The sequence below is a fragment of the Pleurodeles waltl genome, chromosome 10 (assembly GCF_031143425.1).
Source record: "Pleurodeles waltl isolate 20211129_DDA chromosome 10, aPleWal1.hap1.20221129, whole genome shotgun sequence".
NCBI lineage: Eukaryota > Metazoa > Chordata > Amphibia > Caudata > Salamandridae > Pleurodeles > Pleurodeles waltl.
The window spans coordinates 578,631,027-578,647,077 of record NC_090449.1 but is presented as its reverse complement, the minus strand read 5'-3'; the positions used below and the strand labels follow the sequence as shown (position 1 = coordinate 578,647,077).

Here is a 16,051-nt window from a genome sequence, read left to right as displayed (position 1 = left end):
TATTTTAACTAGGATGCACACATGGTGGAAGTAAGGAGTGCTAAGGGGTGCAGGGAAAGTGGCGCTGCACTCGGTGCAGCACCACTATCCTTAAATCTGCCTCTTAATCTCTATGTCTGGTGTTGGCCAGACAATAGAATAGTGCCCTTTTCTGAACTCTGGAGAGTGTGTGGTAGATAGGGAATGTGCTTGGAAATAAAATTGCCTATGGGCTGCCTAATGGCAAATTTATTATCAGGGGTTGTGTTGGACCTGGCCCTTTCTACAGGGTCATTCCTCACACTTTTTGCTTTTCCTCCTAATTTTTCTGACCCTTTTTGGCTGGCGTTATGACTCTAGTCACTTTATCACTGCTAATCAGTGGATGTGCTCTCCCTTGTAAACTTGGTATGATTGACTTGTATCTGATTGGCACATTTAATTTACCTGTAAGTACCTTGTACAGTGATATCCCTATACCCAGGGCCTGTAAATTAAATGCTAATAGTGGACCTGCCGTGCAGCTTGCGCCACCCACAGAAGTAGCCTTTCAAACCTGTCTCAGGCCTGCTAGCGCAGGGCCTGTGTGCACAGTTTACTACCACAGGGACCTGGCATCTAAATTTACTAGCCAGGCACAGAACTCCCCTTTTACTACATGTCGGTCACCTCTAAGGTAGGCCCTAGCTAGCCCTATGGGCGGGGTGCTATGTATGTAGAAGGCAGGACATGTGCCTGGTGGCGTGGCCTGTCCTGGTAGTGACAAACAGCCTATTTGGTTTCTTACCGTGCGCTCGTTAAGTAGTGCCCCCGGGACACAGGGGCGCCGCAAGGAGTGCCCTCGGGCACAGGAGCACCGCAAGGAGTGCCTGGCTTCGGTGCATACCCTAGCCAACTAGAAACCCCATTTCTACCAGGTTGCAATACCAAAGGTAAAATATCATGTGAACCTCTAGGGGGAATAATGAGCACTTAGTTCTTTGTGGTGGTCAACATGTTTCTTCCCTGTTATGCACAAAATGGATCAACTCCAATGCTTAAGGACCAGGTGTTAGTGTTCTAATCTACTCAGCATTATAAATAATAAAGCATGTTGTTATATACCCTTTGATTTGAAAGAAGACAGCTAATTTGTAAAAAACAAAAAAGCATTTTTATCACATAGGTGTCCTTATGCCCATAAGACCCATTTTGTGATCTATACAAGGCTTCTTTAGAGTACCCTGGAGCGTCTCTCATACAACTGCGGCTCTGTCCTTGAGGAGCACCACCAATAGACTACCCACTTCCATGGTCTCCTAGAGAGACACCCTCCAGGGGTAAAAAAAAATGTTTTTGGCCCGTCCATCCTGTGGTACTCTGAGGGAGCCACTCGCAACGTTTCGCTGACGCTACACACACCCCTGTGTACTCTGGAAGTACCTCAGGAGTAGCATAAGATTAGAAATGTATTTAAAAAAAACTTGGCGCTGCATCTAACCCCATGCTGTGCATGACTGAAACCCATGTACAGCAAAGGGGCCAGCTGCCACCAGGGTGTTGGCACAGGGCCTTGCCAGAGGCCCCGCTGCCAACTCACTGCCACACACAGCCGAAGGCCACTGGAAAAAACAAAGGTTAAAGTTACATTATTGTTGGATAAGGTAGTAAGCTTAAACTTTTTGTTAAAAAAACAGAAATTCACTAAAATAAATGACGAAAAAAACAAAGGATAGAGTAACGATAAAGTTAAGTCTGGCAATAATAATGTACTTTAAGAACATTTCAGACATTCTCTGAAAAAACAAACGTTAAAGGAACATTATAGGCCTTTTAATAATATAAAAACTAAACAAACTACTGAAATTCTCAAGTAATAGTTTACTAAGCTAACCACAATTGCGCCTCCGCCAGGCACTGCTTATAACCTCACATATTAATTAACTCATGACATTTTCAATTACATAATTGAAAATGTCACTGATGACATCTCAAATGATCATTGAGGACATCACTGGTGATATCACTAATAACATCAACCAAAGAATGTGACAGTCTGTAAAAATAGGTCAAATACCATTTGTCAGGGTAAAGTTTAGGTTTGAAGCAGTCTAATTCAGTACAAAAAATTGTGTCATAGTCTAAACAGAGGAAAAGCATTGCCAAAACATAAGGGTTGGGGTCTAGATTTCATAAGGTTTTTAGTAATGTTGCTGTTGTAAGCCTAGCAGGGCACTAGGGAATAGAACTCACATCCTTAGTTTTTATTTTTGGGTCACGTCAATGAGGTTTCACAAGGTCATAATTACTGGAATTGTACTTCCTGTTTGGAAATGGGCACAGGTGAAGGGATTGCCTCTAGGTTGATTATGACCTTAGATTTGCGTCCTGAACAAGGGGGAGGCTGGTTACTTAGGAGTGGGCATATGTGTGGGAGAGCATCTGATATGAAGGTGGGTTACATAAAGGGTGCGTAAATCCTACAATTATGGTGTAAAGGCCAGGTAAAACCAGATTTGGCTTCCAAGTGCCAAAGATTAATCATTATTTTGACTGTGCAAAAGTATGGCCGTCTTGTAGTGATAAATTCAGAGAAGCTAGTATTGGTGTTAGAACGCGCATAAGGTGGTACCATTGTCTGTATAAGTTGGGAGCTAGGGTCATAAAATTCAATTGATAAGTGAGTTATTTGCATGGGTAGCACAATAATGTTGATTAGAAGTACATCTTATAAAGGCATGTCATGTCACTATTTTGAGTGTGTTTATTTGATGTTTTTGGATTTCATTGCAAAAGGATTGATTTACATGATGATATCTAGAAAGCATACTTTTATAAACATAGTACAGTGATAAATCTGGGGGGTACAATGATGCTTATATGAGATGGAAATATTATTAGTTATTGACATATATAATATTGATATTAGATCAGAAAATTGATATAGGGCCTGATTTAGATCTGGGCGGTAAAGGTCCCACTGTCTTCTTTTTGACTGAAAATCCATCCGGCGCTGTGATGGTTTGCTCGCTGTATTTAGATGCTAGTGGGTCCATAGCTGAAAGACTGCCGACGGTCCACCATCATCACCATGAATCACCAGCCTGTATTGATGGCGCATAGGGAAAAGTGGCTGTCGGCAGGACTCCAGCCCATTTCCAGCCTAGCCAATCACGATGTGCATTCCCTCTGAAGCAACTATGGTGGCTAAACCTCCATTCCTGAGTTGGCAGATTGGGGGTTATAAAAGGACAAAGCTCACCTTTTTTCAAGTTTCCACAATTCCTGCTGCCATGAACCCGGTCATACAAGTCCTGCCATTGCTGCTACTCCTGGGTCAAGAAGAAAATCAACCCCATCATCACCGGAACAGTAGGTAAGTCACTGTTATACCTGTCATCCTCAGAATTGTTGCTGTACAGTAGCACTGGACATTTGAATCTTTTTAATAGCCCAAACAAATGACAACACTTCTTTATCAAAGGTTTTCAAACAACAGCACAATTGCGTGCAATGCATATGTCTGAAGTGTTGTACTTAGAAAAATGGTTAAAAACACACCTCAAGGTATCAGTAGTACCAACTAATCTGGCACTAACTGCTTTCATGGCAATGGACGCCTACACCATAAGTCACAGTCAATCCCAAATAAAAATGTGTCCATACAGGTGTGGGCAAGAATGTCCCCTAACTCACCTAAAACATAAATAGTGTCCCCAATAGAAACTACTCAACTCCATAAAATTGTAGCAATTGCAATAGAAAATGCTACATGCAGGTGTACACAGAATGCACAATCAATCTTACCGCTAAACTGCAAACACGTCAGAGATCTATGAAGGTCATATGTCCCCTTGGTGTCTGCAATTTTTGAAAAATGGTAGATGACATTTAACCCCAAATAGTCTGGTTCCCTGTTTAATGAATATGTGCATAATACAGACACAGCATGTCAAAATAAATACACATGCATTTTCCAGTTACAATATCAGAAACACACATTACTTTTGGTGTAAGTGTGTAGTAACATTATGAATACTTGCACCAAAATGTATGTGTCCATCACTAATGTATGCATTTGAAAAAGACAATTAAAATATATACCCTCTGTTTGTTAGTGTCACAAATGAGAATTAGGGCATGGCTCACACATAGCCAGAAAAAAACATCTGCAAAAAATTTGTAACAATTAAAAAATAAGGCCAAGACAAAGGTATTCTCAAAATAAAAAAGTCAAAATAAAAGTCTTTATATATGGCCGAATTAAGTCACTAAATGCTAACTATGTAAAGTTCTTCATTATAAACACAGCAAGGCGTTAATCCATGGGGGACACAATGACTTTCAGGCTCATCACTTGCCTCCTAAATTCACTGCCAGATAAACCTCATCTGGAAGGGGGATCTATGGGGCAGGGAGCAGACGCATCAATGATGTTACTGGGGGATGGGTTTGGGAGGAACAGGTTGGTATGCGGAAGGGGCGGGCTGGATTGTGGAAGGAGTAGTTTGGGGTGTTGAAGAGGTGGGTTAGGGTGTGGAACGGGTGTAAAAACTTTTGGGGAGTGGATTTATGTTTGGGTGGGGTGGGTTGGGTTGGGATGTGGAAGGGGCCATAGCAACAAGAATGACTTCTTAGGGAAAATGGGTAAGGTGGTTGGGAGGGAGTTTGGGTTGGGAGGTAGAAGGAATGTCAGTGCTGTTGTGCTTTTGTCTGTTGAAGGTGTGCTTGCCTTAGAGTCTGGTGTATGTGCTATATGTTCTGCTTTGCGTTTTTTACTGATTGTCTGTTGTGTTGGTGAGTGTGGGTGGTTGTGTTAATTATATGTGTGTGTGTGTGTGTGTATGGATGTGTCTGTTGTGGAAGTGGTGTGTGTTGTAGTGTATGTGGGTGTGCTGACTCATGTGTGTGCTGTGGTGGGTCTGGGTGTTTGTGTAGTAGTGGGTGTACTGACTGTGGGTGTGCTGATGGTGTGTGTGAGTGTTTGTGTAGTGGTGGGTGTGGTGTCTACAGGTGTGCTGGTGGTGGGTGTGTGTGGGTGTAGTGGTAGGTGTGGAGTCTGTAGTTGTGCTGGTGGTAGGTGTGTGTTTGCATATTGGTTGGTGTGGTGCCAGTGGGTGTGCTTGTGGTGGTGGGGTGTGTGGTGTCTGCATGTGTGTATCTGTGTTTCTTGGTATGTCAATGCGTGGATGTGCCTTGCTTAATATGTCGATTGTGGTCGTTGTAGTGGGTGCATGCAAATGTTTAAGTGTACTTGAGATAGGGCTGGATAGAGGGAATTTGGATGGGGGAAGGGATGGGAGTCTGGGCACGAGGGTCGGGTGGGTGGGTGGCTGCACTCAGTGAGGAGGCTAGACCCTGGAACGACCAATGTAGGCCAGACAGAGCACAGTGAATGCCATCCAGGTAAGCCAGAATCTGGGTATTCTGGCCATCTAACCTCTGGATGGCATCCAATAGTGCAGTCTGGTCTACAGCAATAGTCCTTAAAGAAGTACAGCCTCCTGATTGAGCACAGCCTGAGACGGCGGGCAGGGGAGAAGGTGCCTGCAGTGAAGGTGACGCCTACCCTTTTACGGGGTGACTATGGCCATCTGGTGGGCGAAGAAAGAGGGAGGGTGGCGATTGGAACGTGGGGAAGGGTTGATGATACAGGTATAACTGTTGCTCCAGGATCTACCACCACTAGGGACTGGTCTTCTTTCAAGGCCTCTGAAGAAGATGTAGAGTTACTTATGGCCTCAGTGTCAGTCACCTCACCCTCCATGCCAATGTGTCCCTTTGGGTCTGTGGTGTCCACACCCTAGCCACAATGGCCAGCTTCCTTCCTGACAACGTGGCAGCTGTCACCTTCTCCTTGCACAGAAGATGCTGACAACACAGCTACAACAGTTTGAGTATATCAGTGCACAAACAATTGGACATGAATTAGATCACACAACATTTGCTCAAAGTCTAGAAATTCACCATGCTAGCTCCTATATCATGAATGCCATGGTCTCTTATTCACTTGTAGTTCCCTCCATGACAAAGGGCTTCAACAGCATGAGTAAACACATAGGCCTTGAGACATTTCTAACCCACTGCAGTACAGAGCTAAAATATATTCACATTTCCGAAAGAGCCCTTTGTTGGGCTCGAAATGGAATTCTCAAGATGAGATAGCGATGTAATGTAACGTTGCATCTGCAAATGTCCCTTTAAGTATCACGTTTCCCTATATCCTTGCTTTCTCGTCTAGACAAATCTGACACCAAAATATGGTTTTGTGTATGTGTAACTCTCTCACCAATGTGGACAGATTCTTGTCTTTTGCAATCAATATAGTTTGGCATTCAATATCATATTGTTTATCTCAGACTGGCTTACGTGCACATTTGTGAAGGACTAAGGCATTATGCCAACCTGCTACTGTCCAAGTGAACTGGCTAGAATCTGCTGAACAAACAGGTTTCAAACCTGTTCCAGATAAGGAATGATGCCACTGTAGACATGTTTCCAGTCTTTTTGAAGCAAATGCACATTGTCATATTGTCATGGCACCAACTTACCAATGTCAAGTCTGATACATCAGCTGCATCATAAGTGTGCATTTTGCCATGTCATCAGCAATAGAGCCAACATTACCTACTCATATTTGTCATGGAGCATCACACCTGACCCAATCATAAAATGGGGCATGTTTGATCCAACTGACTCTCATGACATAGAGAAAATGCAGGTACCCTTTTGTTCCCATGCAGCCATGATTCTGCTCAAAACAATACTTGGCTTGTGGTGAGGCATCTAGTGGCAACCACGAGCACAACGCAATTCACCAGACACTAACTTACACCTCCAAAAATCCACATGTGCATTAGATGTGTATCAGCTGTCATATTGATGCCATAAAACATTGCTGTAAATTAAAGAGGTTAAGCAACAAAAATAGTTACCTTACCTTCTTGATGCTGCTGTTGGGTCCTCAACTGCCCATTAAGCTCCAGGTAGGGCACCTCAAGGATGCATGCCATTAGTGGGGTCAGGGTGCAGCACACCTGCATTGATCATTAAAGGACTGCCTGAGCTGGCCTTCAGCAGACTTACACGTTCAGCATCAGAGATCCTACCATCACTTGGGCAATGCAGGCTGTGCCATTTATGGACCCCCAGGGTCTGCACCTTCTTAGCAATGGCCTTCCAGATTTTGATGGGTCTTGACCTGTATGGATGATAGAAGAGAACAAGAAAATAGGTTTTGAGTGATTTGGTTTGTCTGTAGTGCTGTGCCACGATTTTGTTGCAGCTCTCACATGCATTCACCAAAAGGTAGCTTCATCTTTTCCTAAAACATTTACAGGTTCCTAGGAAACACTGATTTACAGTGATCGTTTGAGCTCCCTAAACACTTTCTATCTCCTTGTGTTACCAATTTAGGCCCAAAACATCACCTAGGCCAGAGCTATGAAACATTTCCTGGTGTGAGACCCACTCAGCATTACTCACAATCATTGTGATCTACTAAAGGCTAAACAACCTGTACAATCCTTGCACAAAACCCCTCGCACTGCTGCATTGGGTTCATGCCTAAACTCCTAAGAATCAGAACCCATGATTTACATCACATACAATAACTAAGGGCAGTATGGAAGGGCAGCTATGTGTCAGCGAGAGCAGAGAGCAGTGATGATTGGACATCAGGGAACTCATTCTCCCCCACAGGTCATTCTACCTTTTCCTAATATCCTCCTGTGTGCGCAGGTTGTTAGATATAGCATTCACTCTGTTCACTATTCTGGACCGCATGTGCCTTTTCTGAGGTATGGTTCTATTTTGTACTTGTGCTCCAAACAATTGTGTACTCAACTGTCAGCGTAGGATAGGTTAGGGAAAAAGAGAAGCTGTACTCTGCAATTACATGCATACAGTTTAATAAGCATGCATCAATTGATCATAGTGTTGACAGGGTTATGCGAGGCTCATGTACAAGACAATGAAGTAAATGAGTAAATAGAAGTTGTAAAGCAACTGTTATTTACACCTGTTGTGCATATTTATTTATTCTAGCTATTCGCTAATGGTGTGCCAACACTGGGCGTTTGTGTGCTTCTCTATACTTGAACTTTAGTGGATATGGTATACAGTCATGCCTGGAGTTCATCTAGCCCATAATTCAATGGTTTTACCATACATGTCTATTTTTCATACTGCAACCACATCTCAGCTAGGTGTAAGAACTGAACATTGTTGTCAGGTCATAAAAATGTTGGCCGGAGGTGGCTAGGCCCTAACTGGTTTACATCCTGTGTTGTAGGGGAATGACACCTTGGTTGCGTGAAAATCCCTCCCAAATACTTCTTTCACAGGTACTTTCACACTAGTACACCAACATGACAATTAAAATAAACACAATCACAGTATTGTCATGACTGTATTCAGTACTTAGGGCCAGATGTAGCAAAGGATTTGCGCCTCGCAAATGTCGAAAATCGCCGTTTGCGAGGCGCAAATGCCTCTTTGCTATGCAGAAATGCATATTGCGAGTCGGGACTGACTCGCAATATGCATTTCAGAATCGCAAATAGGAAGGGGTGTTCCCTTCCTATTTGCGATTCTGAGTGGTATGCAATACCATTTGCGACCGCATGTGCGGTCGCAAATGGTGTCGCAGTTACCATCCACTTCAAGTGGATGGTAACCCACTCGCAAATTGGAAGGGGTCCCCATGGGACCCCTTCCACTTTGTGAATGGACCCACAAATATTTTTTCAGGGTAGGTAGTGGTCCAAAGGACCACTACCTGCCCTGAAAAAAAAACGAAACTAAAGGTTTCGTTTTTTTTTTTAAGTGCAGCTCGTTTTCCTTTAAGGAAAACGGGCTACACTTAAAAAACAAAAAAAAATGCTTTATTGAAAGCAGTCACGAACATGGAGGTCTGCTGACGACAGCAGGCCTCCATGTTTGCGAGTGCCTAGACTCGGTATGGGGCCGCAATTTGCGACCCACCTCATTAATATTAACTAGGTGGGTCTTTGCGACCCCATACCGACTCGCAGAAGGTGTCTGAGACACCTTTCTGCATAACATTTTGCGAGTTGCAAATTGCGAGTCGCTAGTACTCGCAATTTGCAAGTCGCAAAATGTTATTTTGCTACATCTGGCCCTAAGTGGATTGAATTAATACAGTGCCCCTTCTAAAGCTGGAGTAAATTCAAGAATTAATGAAGGTGCTGAGAAGAACATTTCAGGTTCTTGCTAAGTGTTGTTCTGTCTTCTCTCCTTGGCCCTGGGTCAGGTCTAGAACATTTTCACTAATCTTTCATGCACTGGATTTAGTACTGAACATAAGTGATGTTGTTAAATGAGCAGGTCTCTCAGCTCCTGGCCTCTATTTCCAGGAACAGTTGGTGAGTTCTGTCTTCCTGACGCCCTGAAATGATTATCTTTGCCACGATTATTAATACAGTAACTAGCAATTTAGCATCCTACAAAATAAAGATAATTCATCCCAGGAATCGCCGTGCAGCTGCATAGCATGCTGAGAACAATCCTCTGCTGAAGAATAATTTAGGTTTAGAAAATGTGTGTGCGCTTCAAATCATTCACTGCACCTGCTGTTACCAGAAAGTATTAGATTGCTAAATGAGATACAATCGAGGCACACCAATCAAAATGTGATTTTCTCACTAACTGCAGCTACCACATCGTATTAATCTCAGTGCAGCTGCAACAAGGCAGAAACAAGGCTGTGGTGCAAATGTCATGAATGCCACCTATTGGGACCCATAGTGGCTGAGGTTGGCATGGGTTACTTAGTGTTGCAGAGGAGCATGGAGAGCTGCTTGTCCATTTGTAATATTGGTGGTATAGCTCTGAATGCTGACGCTTGTATATTGTGGCCCAGATTTACAAAGAATTTGCGTTGGGCTTGCATTATGTTTTTTTAATGCAAACCTGACACAAAGTGTAGGTTTGTATTTACAATCCGACTTGAATTGCAGTTTGCATTGGATTGTAACCACAAGTAACACAAAGCTGCATGATGCATTACTTTGTGTCTGGAGATCCATCCATGGGTGGTGCATGGGTGTTCCAATGCAATGACCCATGGGGTTTGACACAAATCCCTGTCTACAAAGAATTGTAGACCAGGATGTACACCAAAATCCGGCACCTCCTTGAGGGAGGCGTAACAAAAAATAAGTTATTTTCTCCTTGTTTTTCCCTCTTTAATCGGTTTTATATTCTACAGCACCCATTTAAAGAGGGAAATGCTTTAATGCATGTTTTTTTTAACAGGAAGTCAACTCTTCCTGCACAAAGACTAGACTTACCACAACACACTCCCGTGACCTGTGGCATAGGGGTGTCTGCATTTGTGTATGGGTGCTTAAAATGCACCGCACAGGTAGAGAGCAGAAATGTAGAAGCTGATAGCGCATACCACCTAGTGATGATTTGCTATAATTGCTTGGGGCGACGGAGAAATATTTTCTACAGATTTTTTGCAAATAGCATTGAACTAGTCCGACCTAACATTACAAAACATTAGTATTCCAGGACATGAAGATGAGTATATACGGAATGACTTTACATTTACTAAATTATAGTGGAGAGAAGATGTGTATACTAAATTATAGTGGGGAGAAGATGCATATTTGTTAGCTGTATTGAAAATCCAGTTGATTTTATTTTTCAGGTGATGACAAGGACCAAAGGAAAATGCAAATAAAAGAAGAATTGCAAAGGCAGATCACACCATTGTATGCACCACATATATGTAACATTTTCACCTGTAATTGTATGATCTTTTTGTGCAAGAGATCGTTGGTGTTTTAAAGCAGCAGTAAAATGTTCTCAGTTATATAATTTCATTGGTACTTTGTTTCATGTCTTCACCTTTGAGATATTCCTGGCAAGACAGAATTGAGCAAAGAAAATGAGAACATAGAAGCTCCAGCAGTAATATTTGATAGATTAACAAAATGCTTAACAGATTATGCAGGATTTAATCAGAACGCCTTTGTAAGATGAGAAAAGGCCATATGATCTCCCTTTTATGTAATAATTCTATCCTGCTAGATCAGTCTCTTTCATTGTTATCATTTCTTCTCTTTTGTAACCAATCTCCTGTAGCAATTGTACAGTCCTGCCGTAATATGTTTTCATCTTATCCAACACAGCTGAATTATGTATAGATATTGTTAGACTTGGCATCCTTGGCGTGGTCTCCCCTAACTTTTTGCCTCTCTTTTTCCCAGGTTGTTGATGTTGATGTGTGCTGGATTCTGTTTTTGCTGTTTTTGTTACTCTGGGCACTTTACCACTGCTATCCAGTGCTAAAATGCAACAGCTCCTTTGTAAAAAATGTATGTGTAATTGTCTTTCCATGATTGGCATATTTGATTTACTAGTAAGTCCCTAGTACAGTGCACTAGAGCTGCCCAGGGTCTGTAAATCAAATGCTACTAGTGGGCCTGCAGCACTGATTGTGCCACCCACATGAGTAGCCCTGTTAACATGTCTCAGACCTACCACTGCAGCGTCTGTGTTTGCAGTCTTGCACTGCCAATTCGGCTTGGCAAGTGTACCCACTTGCCAGGCCTAAACTTTCCCTTTTATACATGTAAGGCACCCCTAAGGTAGGCCCTAGGTAGCCTCATGGGCAGAGTGCAGTGTGTGTTAAAGGTGGGACATGTACTTATATGTTTTCCATGTCCTGACAGTGAAATACTGCCAAATTTAGTTTTCACTGTTGCAAGCCCTATCTCTCTCATAGGTTAACATGGGGGCCACCTTTGAATGTTATTAAAGCGCAGATTCCATTTGGGAGCATATAGAAATATGGAGTTTCAGGTCTCTGAGCTCATAATTTAAAATACATCTTTTAGGGAAACTGGTTTATAGATTGTGTTTGAGAATGCCACTTTTAGAAAGTAGGCATTTTCTTGCTTAAACCAGCCTGTTTGTGGATTCCCTGTCTGGGTCAGGTGGACAGTTGGGCTGTTTGCACCTCTCACTAGACAGTGGCACAAAGGGGGCTGGGGTGTATCCTGATGAGCCAACTGTGCTGGAGGGGAGGAGTGGTCACCCACACCTGAATGGTCTGTGCCTGCCCTCACACAATGCAGTCTCCAACCTCCTGGGGTGTGGCTGGGGCCTGGCCTGGACAAGGAAGGATCTTACAAACACCTAAGACTTTGCTTTGAAGTTTGCCAACTTCAAAGGCAGAAAGAGGTATAAATATGGGACCCAAAACCCCAGTCTTTAGATTACTTCAAGGATTCAAGAGGAACCTCTGCCTGGAGAAGCTGAGGAGAAGTGCTGCCCTGCCCTGTGACTGTGCTGTGTTGGGCTATCCTACAGTTGCTGCTTTTGCCTGTGCAAGGGGACAGAGGCTGGATTTTCTTGTGCATTCCTGCTTGAGAAGTAACTCCAAGGGCTTGGAGTAGAGCTTGCCTCCTGTTTTGAACCCTCAGGGACAGCAAAGGCTTCACCAACCAGACCTGAGTCCACTTGTCGTGGACTCTAGCTTGCCAGAGGGTGCCATTCCAGTTCCTGGACCCCTGGAAGTGAATTCCTGGAGAAAAAAACAGTCTAACAACGGCGGATGACGCCATAAAACTTTGCAAAGGATGGAACTGCAATGCCCGGAACTGCAGTGCCGCTTACCACGAGGCCGTGGACCTTGCTGAGCACGACAAATCTGATGACCCTGGAAGCTGATTCCGCTACCCCGGAGCCGCAACACCACCAGCCTTAAGGCTGTGGACCTCATAGAAGTCCGACAACCCTGTCGGCCTCACATTGCTGCAGCTGCTGAACCCACCCGACTTCGCTGACACCTTAGTGTCGTAAGTCTGACGTCCATGATCATCCAACACCATCGCAACCTGGTGAGGTTGCCCCACAGCATTGTGACTTCGCTGGACTTCATATCTGCTGGAACCAAGGAACCGACTTTGCATCCGATGCCGCTTCACCTCCACTGCCCTGGAGTAAGGACCCAACGCTGCTGCGTGACGCCTCGACCCTTCTGCTACGTGGCACCGGAACCAACACCGCATTGGATCCAGCGACGTCTCGCTCCACGACTCTGTGAACCAGTCTGTTTCCTACTGTTTGACTAAGGTACTGTACCTTGGGGTCCAATGAACATAAACGGCGCCATTGGCATTGCATTATGGGAAACGACTCCATCATGACGCCGCAGTGTATCAACTTTCAGTAATTTTGCCTCAAGGCACTGTTTTCTTGCTTTTAAGTGCTAAATTCATATTTTTAAGTGTATATTGTGGATTTTTGTTGCATTTGGTCTTGTTTATTGAGATGAAATATTTACTGTTTTTCTAAACCTGTGTTGTGTCATTTTGTAGTGGATCACTGTATTACTGTGTGTGTTTGTACAAATACTTAATACATTGTCTCTGAGTTAAGCCTGCCTGCTTGTGCCAAGCTACCAAGGGGTTGGACGGGGGTTAACGGAGTGTGATTCTCGTTTACCCTGACTAGAGTGGTGGTCCTTGCTTGGACAGGGGGTAATCTGACTGCCAAACAAAGACCCCATTTCTAACAGATACCTTATCAATGAAAACTTAAATCAATTTACCATAATCAGCAGCTTTTACCACATGTCTGTAGAAGGCAAATTAGTCCACAAAACTGTCGTACCTGATGATATTTTCCTGTAATTCATCTTTATGTGGATATCTAGAATGAGAAATTGGCCTACATATCACCCAGAAAATTCACCCATAAATACTCAATATGATCATCACCTTGAAATCTTTGTTATTTCCTCACCTCTGAATTAACGCAACTGGGTGTGGAGAAATAACCAGGATTTCAGGTTTTTGGGGGGAATAACATACTGGCATCAGTGTTTTATGCCTATTCTTGTATATTTCCCCAGTTTATCACAATAATACTTTAAATGCATTCAGCAGCAGATATCTGTGGGTGAAAAAACAAAAATTGTCATTCTGATGACCCCATAACTCTCACTTGGGTCCATCAGAACTTTACATGCTACTTGTAAAGAGGGCCTTAGAAGGTCCATATACTTAGTCTATCAATTCTATTAGCGTTCCCATTATGATGCCCTAGTTAATCTGCAAGGTGATAACACACCTGAAAAATATTGCTAATGCCTTGTTCTCTTCCCACCTGGCTGTGATTAATATACTTGTCATCTTACATCTTAATGTCTTACTGTTGGAAAGTGGATTATTGGTACGGCGTAGGAAAGTAGCCTCTTTCTAGCATGGTTACCCCCACTTTTGGCCTGTTTGTTAGTGTATGTCAGTGTGTTTTGCCTGTCTCACTGGGATCCTGCTGGCCAGGACCCCAGTGCTCATAGTTTGTGGCCTAATGTATATGCCACTGTAGTGCCTAACTGTGTCACGGAGGCTCTGCTAACCAGAACCTCAGTGCTTATGCTCTCTCTGCTTTTAAATTTGTCACTGTAGGCCAGTGACTTGATTTACCAATTTCAATTGCCATATTGGACCCCCCCTTATAAGTCCCTAGCATATGGTACCTAGGTACCCAGGGCATTGGGGTTCCAGGAGATCCATATGGGCTGCAGCATTTCTTTTGCCACCCATAGGGAGCTCAGACAAACCCTTGCACAGGCCTGCCATTGCAGCCTGCGTGAAATAACGCACACGTTATTTCACAGCCATTTTCACTGCCCTTAAGTAACTTATAAGTCACCTATATGTCTAACCTTCACTTGCTGAAGGTTTGGTGCAAAGTTACTAAATGTGAGGGCACTCTTGCACTAGCAAAGGTGCCCCCACATAATTCAGGGCCATTTCCCCAGACTTTGTGAGTGCGGGGACACCATTACATGTGTGCACTACATATAGGTCAATACCTGTATGTAGCTTCACAATGGTAACTCCGAATATGGCCATGTAACATGCCTAAGATCATGGAATTGTTCCCCCATTCCAAATCTGGTATTGGGGAGTCAATTCCATGCATCCGGGGGGCTCCACCATAGACCCCAGGCACTGCCAAACCAGCTCTCTGAGGCTTGCACTGCAGCTACAGCTGCTGCCACCTCACAGACAGGGTTCTGCCCTCCTGTGGTCTGGGCCTGCCTAGTCCCAGGAAGGCAGAACAAAGCATTTCCTCTGAGAGAAGGGTGTTACACCCTCTCCCTTTGGAAATAGGTGTTACAGGCTGGGGAGGGGTAGCCTACCCCAGCCTCTGGAAATTCTTTGAAGGGCACAGATGGTGCCCTCCTTGCATAAACCAGTCTACACCAGTTCAGGGACCCTTCTCCCCTGCTCTGGCGGGAAACTGGACAAAGGAAAGGGGAGTGACCACTCCCCTGTCCATCACCACCCCAGGGGTAGTGCCCAGAGCTCCCCCAGTGTGTCCCAGACTTCAGCCATCTTGCTTTGCAAGGTGTGGGGGCACTCTGGAGGGCTCTGAGTGGCCAGTACCAGCAGGTGACGCCAGAGACCCCTCCTGATAGTCCATACCTGATAAGGTAGCAAATCCCCCTCTCAGGGCTATTTAGGGTCTCTCCTGTGGGTTCTCTTCAGATTCCGCTTGCATGTTTCCTCAAAGAATCCTCTGCAACAACTTCAGACTCTTCTGACCTCGGATCAACCGCAGCTTGCTCCAAGAAACGCTGTAACTACAACAAAGTGTCTACAGGAGACACTTTTCTTCAGCAACCTCAGCTCCAAGTCAGCAACTGCAACAATTTCCATGGTGTGCATGCCCTGGGAACTTCCTGTCTTCATCCTGCACCAGAAGTACCAAAGAAATCTCCAGTGGAGAGACAGATTCTCTCCCCTGCTCCAAGCAGGCACCTTCCAAGGCGACGACTGGTACCCTGGGACTCCTCTCACGGCAAGGAGCGTGCTCCTAAGGACACAGAGGGTGGACATCATTGATGTAGACTGTCCTGAGGTCCTGCTGATGCCATTTGGAGGAGGTAAGACCTTGCCTTCTCCAAGAACGATGGTACCCCTGTGTATTATGTCTTCTTCGCTCCTGAGGCCTCTGTGCACTCTTTGCAAAATTCCTTTGAGCACAGCCTGACCCAGTTCCCCAGCAAGCCACCCTGCTACGCTCAACTCACTGAGTTGTTCTC

General features: G+C 44.2%; 1 protein-coding gene across 4 annotated transcripts in view; it reads left to right on the top strand.

Moving 5' to 3' along the window:
• Nucleotides 1–16,051, top strand: part of ADCYAP1R1 (ADCYAP receptor type I) — an 813,459-nt gene that overhangs the window by 424,630 nt on the left and 372,778 nt on the right. The window lies entirely within an intron of this gene.